Source organism: Amblyomma mixtum, chromosome 1, assembly GCF_055824585.1.
Source record: "Amblyomma mixtum isolate Tamu chromosome 1, ASM5582458v1, whole genome shotgun sequence".
NCBI classification, from domain to species: domain Eukaryota; kingdom Metazoa; phylum Arthropoda; class Arachnida; order Ixodida; family Ixodidae; genus Amblyomma; species Amblyomma mixtum.
The window spans coordinates 185,957,721-185,969,520 of record NC_143012.1 but is presented as its reverse complement, the minus strand read 5'-3'; positions in this window follow the sequence as shown (position 1 = coordinate 185,969,520).

Below are 11,800 nucleotides of genomic sequence, written 5' to 3'. Positions count from 1 at the left end.
TTCGCCCACGTCACCGCTTTCGTTTCCCTTTTTCGCTTTCGTTACGAAGAAATTGCCGATGTTTTTGTCTGCCAGTATTACTCAGTAGCTTGCCTGGTGATATACAGGGTGTGTTTTTAACCGTTAACAGATTTTTTTAAAAAAGAAGGCGCTGATAGTATCATGAATACCGTCTTCACGGAATGTATATTGTTGCGAAAGCAACACTACGCGAGTCGCCGAGCCATTTCGCGGAGCTGACGAAAGGCCATACTGCGCATGCGCTAGAAGCAGTGACGTCACACGGCGCACAGCTGGCGCGCCGCCGCCGCCGCTGCGCGGGTGGCTCAGAGGTGCCGCCGCCGCTCTCGCCAGTTGCGCATGCGCAGTAGCGGCGCATAGCTAGCGTGCCGGGGCCGCCGCCGCTGCCGCGAGCTCTCCATCACATCTTTCTCTCTCCTGGTTGCTTTCGCAATCCTCCAGGTTTAACCAGAGCTAAGCCATTGCCAATTTTTCGGCTCTGGTTACACAGGATAAGAAAATAGCGGTCAAAGATAATTAATTAATGAGCCAAAACTCCTTCATTACTTTTTAACTCTTCACTTTACCTTGTATATTGCAATCACAATTTTGGAGACTGTAATGATTAAAAGCAAATACAATTGGCAGCATGTCCCTAAGTGCAACAGGTGTTGAGATATTCGCGATTCAATTGTCAGCCTTTTCGGATCCGATTGGAGAACTGAACGCTCAGAGTGCGCCGGAAATCCCGCCCATGATACTACGTAAGAGGCTGACGAACTGATGACGACAACCTACGGCAGCAAGGCTATAGCTGCGACTGCGGCAGGCAGGCGTTTTAGGGAGCTCGAGCGCGCTCGAGTCGTCAGAGTGCGCTCCAAGTAAGCTAAACGTAAAGTCCCTCGATGAGAAGGAAGTACCGCCACGCTTTGTACTTTGCCGCCGCCGCGTCACCTCCTCGTCACCTACTCGGATTCAGAGCTTCGCGCGACGAGCACTGGCTGCGCGCAGACGCGCGCCGGGTTCCGCTTCGCGCTGATTGGTCACTCTGGCTGTCCCCGCGGTCGTTGTGGTTACGCGCGCGCTTTCTATTTTCTTCGTGAAGTTTTTTGCTCTCCGCACGCCATATTTCAGCCACTCAAGCAAAGGAGACCTTGCGCACGTTGTTTCTCGTTGCGGTGCGCTCGCCAAATGCCACAGTGTTGCGCATATAGCTGTTCAAACCGGCCTGAGGATGGCTATGCAGTTTCTTGGCACCTCAAGGAAGGCGGGATCGCTTGAGGATGAAGCAATGGCTTCGTTATATCGGGCGAAAGAACTTCGTTCCGACAAGAAGCAGCGTTGTGTGCGAGGTAAGGCGCCTCTCTCATTTTCCCGCTCTGGCGCATCACTCTGATGCTTCATTTTGTTCTGCATAATCCTCCTTATTCTTTCGGCTTAATTAAACACGGCTGACGCTCTATGTTGAATATTTTGCTCGTTATTACTTGCCTCGCCTTTTGGCTACTGGTCAGCAGCTACCACTGCAGATTCTGCTTTGTAGTGTGAAGTCCATGCGGGTAGGAGAACGTGCTTAATCCCGCCAGCTGTACTTAGCAGTCTAAAAACTTGTCTTTAATGCGCACTTGCATTTATAGGATCATGATGCAAAAGTTGTCCACAGAAAGGTAACAAAGCGTTTTCTTGATTTTTCTTCAGTACGATCGCATTTTCCTGAATTGCTTTCTCAGTAGCTATTCCCGCCCTTTTAAGGTCCTTTCGTTTTCTCTGTCCATATTTTTTTCCATCTTAGCATCACTAGTGCGTATCAACCTTTAGCCGTTACTAATGTTGATTTGTATTCTGCAGATCAATCTCATGAAGCCGGAGGAGCGCCATGCGGTTATTATGCTTGACGAAATGCAAATCGCGTCAGGTCTTGTCAATCGCGTCAGTTCGAAGTCATGGGCTATCCGATGGATCGTTACCTGATGATTGCTTGGCTACACACGGTTTGGTATTCATGATAGGTACTTTATCAACTAGACGGAAGCAAACATTAGGATATCATCTAAGTGGGAACTCTATTCACGCTGCCAGCTTGAAATGTGAAATAGTTGACTTGATTACGCAATGCGAATCTATTGGACTCAGCATTCATGTCGTGGTGTCTGATATGGGCAGTTCGAATCAGGCACTTTGGAAACTTTTTAGAATTATTTCAGGAAAGCACACCAGGGCGCAAACTAGCTGTCCTCATCGATGTGAGGCGCAGAGAAAGCTTTGGTTCATGGCCGACGTACCACACTTGTAAAAGAATATTAGAAATCATTTGGCTAAAGGGCACCTTATCTACCTTCCCGAAGAAGTTGTACAAAAACATAACTTGCGAATTAATTTCGTGAATTTCGAGTTCATTAAAGCTCTCGTAAGGCGTGATGAAACGGATGACATAAAACTTACCCTAAATGCTTCCTGTCTTGATCCAAGCCACCACGATAAAATGAAGGTAGGCCCAGCTTTTCCATTTTGCATAACGACACTGCTTCAGGCTTGCGCTTGCTTCAAGGCAGAGGAAAAATTCCTAGAAACGCTCTTACTACTGCATGCTTTATCGAAACCATGTTCAGGTGTATTCGCCTGATGACGTCACGCACAACAAAGCTAGATTTTAGCCACGCAGTTCAAGAGGAGTATGACTCCAGTGTAGCATTTTTGCAAATGATAATCGAGCTCTTCTCTAAAATTCAAATTGGACGTGAAAAAAATGCTGTCTGCAAAACCTGTACAATCGGGAACTAGCGACAGTAAACAGCACTAGAAGTACAAGACGTCCTTCTCGCAACGTACAGCTTTCAGTATGTGTTCCTGAGCAGGTTAGGCCATGATGGGCCTGATAACTTTTTCACTACATTACGTGCCAAAAACCCCATCACGAGACTATATGAGTTTATGTGTAGCTTAAGGAACGCAACACTCGGTCAATTTTTGAAGTCTAGCAAAACCGGTAGCTACTCTGAGGAAGAAGGTTATTTATTATTACATTTACGCGACACAAGTGAGGCCAGAAGCGACACAGATCCTATTCTAGCGCCCGACGATCTTCTTGACCTGAGCCCTGAAATAGACAAGTCATTAACGCACCCAGCGGCTACGTTGCTTCAAAACTTGTGAAGCGAGTACAGTGCGAGGATTGCTATAATTCTCTAATTGAACGAGACAGCTACCACTCCATCGCAAGGGGTGATTGAAGCGATAAAAATAGCTGAAAACTACTTCCTCACTAATAAGGAAAAGCTAATCCGTAATTCTGTACATGAGTCGGAGGCGCAGAAAACCATTACCGAAAGCGTAACTTCACAGACATGCTTTCTTTCTTGCCATAACTTACTTGAATGCATTTTTAGAATATTCGGCAAAGTGTGCATGGAAATTTTAGTGAAAAGTGAAGCGGCTAAAAGATCTTGAAATAAGAGTTCCAAATGGGCCAGTAAAAGCATTGGCATGCGCGTTGCTGTTTAAAACATTAAATCAGGTGTTGACGTTTCATTGCTTGCAAAGCAAATGACCTTTATGTGACACTTTTAAAGCAGATGTTTTTCATAAGCAGCAAGACACTGTCCGGGATAGATTGTAAAATTTTGCAGGCACTGTGTACTTAATATCTAACGTGAGGATTTCGCTTTTGATGTAGAAATAAATTTCGTTCACAACAGGAACGACTTTTTTTATTTTAACCCGCTTTCAATTTGCTGTAACATAAAACTGAAGGGGCTCAATGGGCAAGTGCAATAAGAAAAAAAAAGAAGCTTCAGCGCGTTCATATGGTGTGTGAGAGAGAGAGAATGAACGTTAAATAAAACTGCGTTTCGTGCGCTGAACTTTCTGTTAATGCAGAATTTTGGCTACAAATAATGTACTAGCCCTTGAACCACGCAGCATCGGCTTCATTACATCAGTCTCCATTTCGAAATCGTAAGCAGCTCATGCTTGAGACCGTATTGGTCATTTTTGAGCCACACTAAAACTGATTTATTCATGCATGCGTGACATTGCCTTTGTACACTTGTGCTTGCTTTTTGTGTTCTGTTTTGATCTGTCACTTTTGTAAGTTTTTGTAAGTCCATCACTTCTGCGCCGCGCATCTCACTGCATGCGCCTACGTTCGCATCAGGAAACTAAACACATCGTCTTGCACTCCACTTACAACTAATGTATTGTGCGCAGCCACAAACACTAGCAAACCGTTAGATGTCTTGCACTGATAAGCTTAACACGCCTTAACATATGCCTGTAGCAGTACTTAGTCGATTACGCGTCACAAAACATCACATCTCCTTTCACAGGCAGTTTTTGTTAATCAAATCCGCAGAAAAATGTTTGCTTTTGAGAAATATTTACAAATTAGGTGCCTTAAAAAAACCAAGAACTACAGAATTTTTTTTCTCAACATTCTCATCGCTTGGGTAACCGTTTATGAGAATTCTTTTCACTACCGAAGCTAAAAAATTGGTGGTGGCTTAGCTTGGTTAAGCCTGGTAATTGCGAAGCAATACGTGGGTTCTGCTATTGTACCGCTTGTGGTTGCCCCTGGTGAGAGGAGCGGGAGTTAGGCCGCCGCTCCGTGCCTACCGCCTCGCACTGCGACGGTTGGTTGGTTGGTTGCGACTGAAAGAAGGATGAAAAGGAAAGTGCACGGGCCTGCCCAGCGCCATCTTGAATTCTAGGTGGCTTTGGCCTGCCTGCTGGCTACAGCCGAGCCGCCACCGCTGCCACGTGCAGATAGAGGAGAGTTGAAAGATAAGAGGACAGAGTAAAAGAGAGAGTGAAGACGCGCGTCGCAACAACCGCGTCCGCCGGGACGGACGCTGGCTGAAAAAAAATGGCTGAGGCCTAGCTTAGGTTAAGCCTAGTCAGATGCGAAGCATATTGTCGCCGAGTTGCATATCGAGCACGCCGCTTGGCTAGACGTTCTTCACGCTCTTCATCAGTCTCTGTAGCACGCCGCAACTTTTGCTTCTCATTCCAACGAGCAGCCCTGTCTCCAGGAGGCATCTCTATCCCGTGTACGCCTAGCAGAGGCAGGCGCACCCCCTTGTTACAGTGAACTAGAATATTTTCCAGTGAAGCGAGCGGAGGGGGCAGCGCCTTGCTACGCGCGTCGCCGAGTGTGTCTCCTGAAGCGGCGGCGCTGTTGTCGCCCACCCTTGAAGGCGGCCGGCGGCGGCGGTTCAGAGCACGCCCGACGGCGCTTCGGTTTTGCGCGGGCTTTTCGATCAGTGTGGTTGCATTGCACGAGGGTTTTGATGTGAGTGTATTAACTTCTTGCAAGAATGAGTGCAAAGAAACGGCTCAACCACTGCTACGCCCCAGGGTGCAACACAGGATACGCAAGAACAAGAAACGTGCGAAAGTTGTCGCTATTCAAGGTGCCTGCTGATCCTGAGCGCAGATCCGCGTGGGAGAGGAACCTACATCGAGGCGATAAGCCGCTAACCGCAGACTGCGCGGTATGTGAGCTACATTTTGAGCCACGCTTCATTGTTCGGGATTACGTGCACCACATAAATGGCGAGGAAGTTCGAATTCCACGCGGGACGCCTACGCTTACAGCAGATGCAGTCCCCACAATTTTACCCAATCTGCCAGCTTACTTGAGCAAGCTCCCCCCTCCCAACAGGAATGAGAGAAAAAGGAGCGGTGATGACGATGTCACACCACGAAAAAAGGCACGAAGGCAGGTTACAGAGGTGATCGAAGATGAACCTGTCGAACCTGCGGCCAGCAACGAAGTATGCGCAGCCGCGACTGTAGCTGCGGTGAGGAGAATGGAAGCCCCAGGGAAGCGATGGACGCAGCATGAAATTCAAGACGCAGATGGAGTATGTTTTACATTATGTGCTCTCAACTCGCTGTCAGGTGAGGTGACCGTGGAAAAGGCCGTGTTCTTCATTGCAGACAGTGCCGGTGCCTTGCATGCAAAGACGTTCCTGGTGGGCAAGCAGGTAGCTGGAGCACCAGTGGCAACAATGCAAGATGCTGTAACCACAATGCAAGAAGCGCATGATTTTCATATCTGCAAAGGTGCGGCGTCAAGGGATGAAAACTCCCTGATGACCAGCCTAACAGCAACCTTGCAAAGTCAAATTGAGTACAAATCAAGAGCAGCATATAGTACTCGCTGCCAAGGCAAGGCAACAAAAGATGGTACTTCATGCGTAAGTTGCAAGTACTTAAGGAAAGCGCTTTTTAAGCGGCAGTCACGCCTGAAAAGGCGTCAAGGAACGAACAGCCAAAATACTGGTTCGCGATGCCGCGGTCCCGCTGCCAAGAAGCTGCAAGCGTGTTGCCGAAAAAACAAACGGCTTTTATCAAAGCTAGACAAGATCGCAGTGGACCTTCAGGAAATGAAAACTAAGTGCGCTGCAACAGCTGAGAAAATACTTTCTCGGAAGATAAGCTCCTTATCACCAAAGCAGCAGCTGGCTATAAGGCAGTGCTTCAAAGCATCCAAGAGAAAAAGCCCACGGGGCATGAAGTACGATAAGGAATGGATGCTTGAATGCATATTGCTTAAAATGAGGAGCCCTAAACTGTACCGGTATATGAGGAGGCAGAACATCTTGACACTCCCAAGCGAAACAACGCTGCGTAAATACACTGCCCAGTACAGGAGCGGCTACGGATTGAATGAAAAAATGCTGAATGTGTTGAAAAAGAAGGTTGCCCACCTCGATGTGTTCCACCGACACGGTGGAATAATAATAGATGAAATGAAGCTAGCAGAACACTTATCAGTGACAACAGGTGCGAAGATAGAAGGCTTTGTCGACCTTGGCCCATATAGGCCCGAAAACGAAAAAACATTGCCATGCAATCATGGTCTTGTTGTGATGTTTGTGCCACTAGTTGGCAACTGGACTCAAGTTCTTGGTGTTTTCGGGAGTAACGAGAACGTGAAAGGTGACCTGCTGGCCAAAATTCTAGTCGAGTCCACAGTTCTTGCAGAAAGGGCTGGCCTCTTAGTGGACTACGTCACATGTGATGCAGCGGCCTGGAACCGGAAAATGTGGCGCATGTTTAATATTCGAGCTTCCTTGAAAGAAGTGGTCTGCAAGAAACCGCATCCTGTTGACAGCAGCCGTTTCTTATATTTTTTTCTGATTTCCCACACCTTGTCAAACATATTCGAAACAGGCTTCTTGTCACAACTTTTGACACCCCCGATGGAACGGTCTCAATGCAATTTGCTCGAAAAGCTTTCGAACTGGACAGAAATGCTGTAACAATGAAAGCAATGCCTGACATAACTACCGTGCACATCAGCCCCAACAACTTCGAAAAAATGCGGGCAAGTTATGCCTTCCAATTGTTCGGGCATGGTCCTTTGCGAGCCTTTTTTCTTTACCGCACTCAGCTAGAGCAGAGTTGCGGTAAACTTGAAGCAACAGAAAAGTTTTTCATAAGAATGAAGTCCTTGATTGCTGTGATGACTGGCAGGTATACAGCTGAAGCCCTCAGGCCTGCTTCTGATGGTGTGAAGTTAATAAAGGAAACCCTAGGTTTCCTGGACACCTGGGAGCGCCACGCTGAGAAAAAAAAATTTCTGAGCGAATCTACCGCGGAAGGCCTAAGAGTCACGCTAACAAGTACTCTTGAGCTCCTTCAGTACTTGCACGACCAAGTTGGCTACAGCTACCTGTTGACATCACGACTGAGCCAGGACAAAGTGGAGAACTTCTTTGGATTGGTAAGGCTTTCATCTGGCTGCAACTCCCATCCAACACCACAACAGTTTGTTATCACTGTTCACTGCCTCTCTTATTACAACTTAGCACACAGCGTTGCAGGTGGAAATGCAGAGAGCGACATATTAAGTTCTCTTCTTGACGCGGGGGACAAAGAGGAAACTGCAAAGCAGCAACTGATGGAGAAAGTGAAGGTTTGCTCCGAAAAAGAGGGACCGTCGGCTTCATGTGGCAGTGCAGCTGTGCAACATGACTATAACATCCAAAGAAGTGACTCAAGGTTGATCTATCACATCTCTGGGTACGTGGCAAAAAAGTGCGTGCTACCGACAAAATGTCCTGCATGTATCGATTGCCTCTTATTGCCAGCAGAGCAAGGGCGCCGCATGCATGCTGCAGAATTTGTTAAACATATTGACGAAGGAGGCTTACTCTACCCCTCGGTTGAACTGTTCCGTTTCATCACAAGGCTGGAGGACATTTTTACGAACTGCTTTAGTGCGCGCAAAGTTCATTCCGAAAGTGTCATGGACATATTACACATGATTCATTGTGCTGCTCCTTTAAATGTGGGATGCAATGCACATGCTGAGAGTATCACTCCTCGCATAGTGAGTTTTTATATTACTACGCGGCTTCATTTTTTTATCAAAGGGCTCAACAAGTCAAACATGCTGTCGAAGCGAAAGGCAGCGCAGCACCTCAAGCTAAGCAGATTAAATTAGCTATATTTGTAGACGGTTTGCTTCATGCATTGGAGCTTTCAAGTTGATCTCAGTGAAAATTACGAACACCTGCATTAAAATCGTATTAAGCAGTTTTTCGACTGTTTTTTGCGTCAATCGCTTTTATGGTGTATACCATATGTGTTGACTGAAGTGCATTCTCGTATCAGCATGGAATCATTAGTTATACACACCTAATATTCGGTGAATTTGTGTCTTGGTTCATAATGAAAACGGTATATATATATATATAAATTTAATCGCGTATATCCCGTGAGAAATGGTCCCACGAATTAATGTTACTTTGCGAAATTTAGTGTCTCGAAATATGTCGGAACTGCGACAGTTTGTAATACTTACTCAAAAAAAAAAACGTTTACAGTGCGCTCAGTAGCCTTCGTCTGCTATTGCTTGCTATGGCGGGATCGACATTGTACACTCAATTCAGTAAACATCCGCACATGCCAAATACCTTCAAATATTAAAGACATATAGCAAGCGCAAAACAAAACTACGTTAAACGCGCAGCTAAATAACGAAGCAGGCTTTCCAGTCTCACGTGCTGGCATCGCACGCTGCGGAGGCGAGCCGAGAGTTCAAGGGTGGTCGATCGCAGCGCCGCCGCTGCAGGGGACACGGCGTGCGTCAGGCTGAGAGGCGCGGTCGCGCCACTGGAAAACATTCTAGTTCACTGTACCCTTGTATACCGCCGCTCCAGCATCACGTGTTCACTACAGCGCACCTAGCGGCAGAAGCAGGAAACACATTGGTCGCGACGCCTCGCGTGACGGCGCGATCTGGGGCCCCGTTCCTGATCTGCTGTGACGTCACGCATCACGTGGTATGACATGGAGGTCACGAAAGGTCAATGGTAACGACACCGCCGCGCTCGAGGAGCTGGGTTGGGCTATTTTAGTATGCTTCGCATTAAAACAGATACACGGCCACAGCCCGAAGGCTGCGGCCGAATGCCACGAGCCGGGCCCCCGGTTTTACACGGATGGTATGACGTCACTCCGAACGCGGCGCCCCTGGTGAGAGGAGCGGGAGTTAGGCCGCCGCTCCGTGCCTACCGCCACGCATCGCGACGGCGTGAGATGGGGCCCCATTTTTACACAGATGGTGTGACGTCACACCAGACGTCATGCTAAAGGTCAACCGTGCCTACCACCGCCTCGCGTTCTGACGGGCTGAGGTGGTAGCTAAAGTAGTATTTCTTCGCAATAAAAAGCACGCCAGCGTTCAAAGGCGCGGCTAGCAGGCGGGAGCTTGGGTGAAAAAGAGTGCCGTGTGCAGCGCGGGCGGCCGGCGGGCGAGGAGAAACGAGGAGGAATGCGCAGCGAAGGAGGAGAGTTTCGCTAATTTAGAAACATCAAGGGGCTTTATGTAGGGGTATCTGTGGAAGGGACGACGCGAGCAAGCGAGCGTCTGCACGGCCGTGAGTATACGGGGGGGAATGGGACGCAGGCGGTGTGGCAGCAGATATTCTCTCTTCTGACTTCGCAAAACAAGTACAGTGCACTTGACGCGCAATCCTGCGATGCCGAATACTTGCTGCGCGACGGGTTGCCGCTCCGGCTACGGAGGTACGCAGGAAAAGGCTTCGCCGTTCTGTCTGCCGAGCGACGCCGAGCAGCGTAAAATATGATCGGGCGATACCCCGACAGGAAAGCGTGTTCTACTCCAAGCATGTCCGTGTCTGCGAGAGGCATTTTGCCCCGCGGATTTCATTCGGTCTCACGAGTTTGCGATCAACGGAGAAGCAGTGTCGCTGCAATGCGAGAAGCTGAAACTCAGGCCCACCGCCGTCCCACGGGTATTCGAAGGCCTACCAGCGTATACCTGAGCAAGAATCGATGACGAGGTTGCATTTCAGACAGCTGTACTGTTTAATGTGCTTATGGCTTTTGGTGCGAAAGCGCTACTGCATGGGGTCAAACCCAACCAAGAATCTTGTGGCGTCCCTGACTTTGAGGGTGTAGAACTTAAATAAAAATTGCCGCGACTGGGTTTCTGACCCCCGGCGGCACGAACAATCAGCTTCACTTGCCAGTGCACAAGAACACTATAGTATCGAGCAGCCAATCACGCATCGTGTTAAACTGCAACACACTATCCGCTGCATGCATTACACACCGTCGTTTTCATAATCCCAGCTGTGGAACGAACACGTATTAGGTGAGCTTAACCTCGATCAGAGCTTAACTTGAGCGTAATATCGTCGCCAGACGATATTATGACGACCCAGCAAAACAAAACCATGAGCCAAACAGGCTAAACACATCCGTTCGCATGTCTGCTGGGTTTAAGTACGTAAAACCCCTACCGCTTTTTATTTTTTGTACAAGTCGCTCCCTGATTCCTATCATTGCTCATTTTTGGGTTGTTGCACGACCGCTCACGGCTTGTCTCTTATTCTGGTAGCGGAAAGCCAGCACCCGAGCAATGAGCAAGAAAATCAAAAGTTCCTTGCACTCGCCAGCGCCTCCGTAGTCACAGCTTGACAGAGTGTAAATAAATGGCTTATGTAGCAAGAGTCTTCAGCGGCCGGATTTGTCGCCTCCGAAAGTGTCAACAACAACAACAACAACAACAAAATTGAGACAGTGCTATCAAATTGCCGGGACATTCGTCACGTGATCGCTTTTTTAGCGCGTATTCCAGTTCTTAAAATGCAGCCATAACGTCTTGCTTTCAGCATTAGGAAGATTTGAGTATTTTTCACAAGGTAAGCGCCAGATGTGGGCCGTTTTGTGCACTTAAATGAAAGCGAGGACTCGGCCGAGACAGGCGCAACCTAGAGACATGTAGATATGTTACTGACCGCTGCGATCGATCTTCCAGAGTGACATTGCAGGACAGATGCGCTGAAAATGAATGCGCAGGCCGGAGCCATGCACAAAAATCGCGTTTTTATAAAAAAGAAACGAGAGAAAGTAAGCGCGTTAATTGTTGGCCATAAAACAGCCGCTATCAAGGTTTTCTAGTGGCCGCTGTCGATCTCAGAAGGTTTTCGGTGTCTCCATACTGCAGCCAATGTTTCAGGTGACAACCAATAGAGTAGCGTCCATCCTAAGCCCAAATACCTATCCCCAGAAAGCACAAATACCAAGTGAATATGAGCCTGTTGACATGAAAGCAGCCACGGCGAACAGGGCTCGCGCAGCCATTCGTGCCCCCTCGCCGACAGCCGCGCCACAAGCGGGGCGCGCTGTCTCTATGTGAAACTTACGCCGGAGTTTCGTGACCAGAAAGAAACATTAGGACTGTAGTATTAGACTGCGTAAGAAGAAGCTGAGATCCCTTTTCTAACAACTATTTTCAGGCGGGGATATTATTTTGAAAAGA